We start from the raw sequence: 3,839 nt of genomic DNA, 5'->3' as shown, positions 1-3,839 counted from the left end.
AGGGGAGGGCCGGGAGAGCTGGCCCACAAGCCCCGCCCCCAGCAGACCGGGAGGACCGACCAGTCTGGGTCCCCATTTAATGGGGTGAGAGGTGCAGACCAGCCCCAGCCCCAGGGACTCTGCCTGCTTCGGTGACGCGTCACCTCCGTGCAGCAAAGCACTCCGCGACCCCGCCCCAGGGAGACGTTTATTTAACACCGAGGTCTAACATGGAGATACAGGGTCCGGAGAAGCCTTCCAGCGGAACTTTATTTGGTTTAATCCCATCTCCAGAACCTTGGCAATGGCTGTGCCCAGGCCACGGTGCCTCCGCAGTCAGGGTTAGTGCAGCACAAACCAGCCGTGGCCAGGTGCGCCCCGTCGGGTAGAACAGCTTCGGGTCACGGTTTGGGTGACAGAAGCACAGGAGGCGGAGCCATGACTGCGTAACATCACGTTTTCTGTTCGGTAAACTTCCTGTGATGACAGCTGCTGCCAAAGGCAGGGGAGGCCTCCGTGCCGCTGGCGACCTAAGAGCTCCCAGGCCCAGACGGAACCCTCACGTGGGCCGGCCTCCCCGTGGTTTCCGTCTGAGAGGGACAAGCGGGGCAAGGACACGTCCTTGTTTCAAGTCCTTCTCGGGGCAGGCTCTTTAAGGATGCGTCCTTACAGGATATCTAATGTTGGAGTGACAGCAGCGGGTCCGAGGGAGGCGGGCAGCACGTGGGGAGGTCCAGCTCCTATGCGAGGTGGACGCTCCTTCGTAACAGACGATTCCATGGGGGAGGCCCAGAGTCAGTGACACCTGGGCTGGTGGACAGTCACCTCCTTCCTGAGCGGAGCGCGGAGGGGCAGGCACCCAGGTCACTGCTGAAAAGCGCTCGTCCACTGTCGGGCGCAGGCGGTGCGGACGGAAAAGATAGGGGCAGGGGACACGGGACACAGCATATTGTACACCGAGCGTAACAGACGTGAAAAGGACAGGCTGCTGCAGCGTCCCCCTCCCCCTGGGCTGCACGAAATGACTGTCCTGACCCATTAGGAGATGGGATGCACATGCACTAGAGGCCCTGGGATTGGTTAGGAGCCGTCACATCCGTGTGCCCTGGAGCGGCCCGCAGACAGGTGACACTCGCGGATCCTGGAGACCAGGTCACCCGCCCCGGAGCCTTGGGCAGAGCTGGGCCGCCTGCCCTGTTAACCAGGCACCCGTTGGTTTGCAGGGATGCGGGGGGTTCTGACTCCTCTCGCCTTTGGCATCCTGGCCTTTGCTGCACTGGGCTGCCCCCTCTGCAGGGTCCGGGCAGGTGGTGTGAGCCCGGGTCTAGGCCCACTTCTGGGAGGAAAGAGCGAGAGGACCCAGGCTGGCCACTCGCTCACCCTAAACCGGAAGCCACTTCCTCTTGCCCTGCTCCCCCAGGCACTCGCTCGCTCAGGGTCCTGGTCACCAGAGGGTGGTGTGTGGCCACCCCTCGTTTGCCGAGAGGAGCCGTCTTCCTACTGGCCACAGGCCCCCCGCCCCTGCCCTCCGGCTCCTAGACTTCCTGTGTTGGATCATCAATGTCCAGAACTGAGGATGCTCGAGGTGACGCCTCGCAACCCAACGCCAAATAGAAGGAAGAGGCCCGATGGCGTCCCTGAAACTCCCGGCCAGTGACCTCTCAGCTGCTCTGCACCGGAGAGAAGCCCGCTGCCCGAGGCGTGAGGAGCAGCGCGGCCTCACGGTTTCCCCCGAGAGCAGAGGAAGGAAAGGCAGCCCAGAAAGCCAACGCAGGGAGTTCCGCGTCCGTGTGGCCCAGAGCACATGGCGGACACGGAAGCTGGAGCCGCGGGGTCACTCGAAGGACAGAGCACAGGCCTTTGGTGACAGAAGCGCTACATCCTAGAGACGAAGATCTTGGAATCCAAGAAGAGGGGAACTTTCACTTTGCGACGAGCTAGTGCAGAGGTGTGGCGGGTGCTCCTCGGTCACCAAGTGCCACGGCCACAGTTCTCGGGGACACGGCCCTCAGCCCCCGCCCCCTAAGGGTGACACACGCAGGACAGCAGGGTGGGGCTGAGGGCTGGAATTCGACTTCCAGTGTGGACCCACTGAATGCAGGGCCCCAAACAAAAATGTGCATACATGTGTCCACACATACATGTACGTGTGTGTGTGTGTGCGCATTGTGTGTGTCCGCCCCAGTGCCCGCCACTGTCACTCTCAGGCTGTGAGGTGTTGCAAGGGCCGACACTCAGCATGAGGTGAGGACCTGTCACCAGAAAAGGCCCACCGAAGGCTCAATGGACTTGGGCAAAGGTGAGTCTTTTCTAACGTAAACGCGGACCACATCACGGACACCGGGCGCGCAGTCCGCCTGGTGGGTCCGACCCTCTTGTCCAGGTTCTGTCGGTCTCCATGGGAGACCAGTGGCAAGGTTTTCACAAAAGGCACAGTGTGAACCATGGACGGGCCGGAGCAGCCAGGAGGACTGAGGCCAGGGCCGGAGTGGGGGGAGGAGGGAGCTGTGTCCAGCTGCTGTCGTGTCCTGCTGGGGGTGGGACTGGGATGGGGACAGCTCTGACCCAAGAGGTGGCCGGAGGGACCTGGGCGGAGCGGCCACAGGAGCATGCTGTGGAAAAAAAAGAAAGCAGGGGCAGGCAGCTGGACGGCGTGGGGGCCCCTTCGGCCCGAAGACGCGGCCACTCCGCAGCCCAGCCCGAGCGCACGGTTCACAGCCAGGCCTGTGGAGACAAGCAACCGGAGGGTTTCTCCTGGGAAGGCTCCGGCTCTGGCTCCTTGGCCACCTTAGGAATCTACAACACAAGCAGAGAGAAACGCTGTTAGAGACGGGGGCAGAGGTCAGGGGCGGGCACAGGGCACGCGCTGGGGGAGGGGGAGAGGGCAACCTTAGAGGGACTGGTTACCACCGACACCACCGATAAGGAACTTTCACGGTTTGATCTCCACGCTTTCCTCCAGGGAAGCCCGCCCAGAGGGTGGCAGCACCCACCCACCCAGCTCATCTTTCTAACAAGTTCTGTTTTGGGAGAAGGAAGGTGACCGGCCTCCCGGAACGAAGCCAGGAAGTGAGACCCGATTCTCAGACCGCGGTGCCGGTCCCTTAGCGTCAAGTGAAGAGGAAGCGTCTCCCGGATGTTTATCATAAACAGTGAAAGTTCTTCATCTCCAGGGGGAGCAGAGACACCAGAGACAGACAGCCCTCAGGTGCACGCAGGGTGGACACGGGTGTCGTCGGGGAAGGGCTTGCCAAGGACAGAATGTTTAGGAAGCATTTGGCGAGGACATTCCCAGGACCGAGGACGAGAGCAGAGTCACTTTCTCAGAAAGGTACAAATCATGGACAACACAGAGAAGATCCGTTTATTAGAGGCGGTACAGGTACAGCTGAGAGGAGCCAGACAGATTCTCTTCTTTCAGGGCGAGGAGAGAGAAACGGTCACGTGGGCCGCATTCAAACAAAACTTACTCAGAACCCAAGCGTCTACAATAAACCAGAGTGGAGCAGCCGGCAGGGCCCTAGCTACCGACAGTCCTCCGGCTTCCCCCGCGGTTACAAAAACAAAAAGGTCATTAGGCAGCGGAATCACCAATAAAACAAACAGATAAGAAGAGCAAAACATTAAAACAACGCATTCAAGTAATCCTCGCAGTTTTTAAGTTGCATATACACACGTGTTGGGGGAGGGCTTATGGACGTACTTCACAGAAAGCAATTTCAAAAACAAAACCGTAAGAGCCAAGTCACAATCCAGGGGCCCACTGGGAGATACTCTAGTCTAAATATTTTGGCAGTTTTTAAAGGGTCACATTGTAGACGCCACACACGCACAAGGGCAAGAGTGCAGACAGAAGGGTG

Source organism: Myotis davidii, unplaced genomic scaffold (assembly GCF_000327345.1).
Source record: "Myotis davidii unplaced genomic scaffold, ASM32734v1 scaffold651, whole genome shotgun sequence".
NCBI classification, from domain to species: domain Eukaryota; kingdom Metazoa; phylum Chordata; class Mammalia; order Chiroptera; family Vespertilionidae; genus Myotis; species Myotis davidii.
This window is presented reverse-complemented; position numbering follows the sequence as displayed.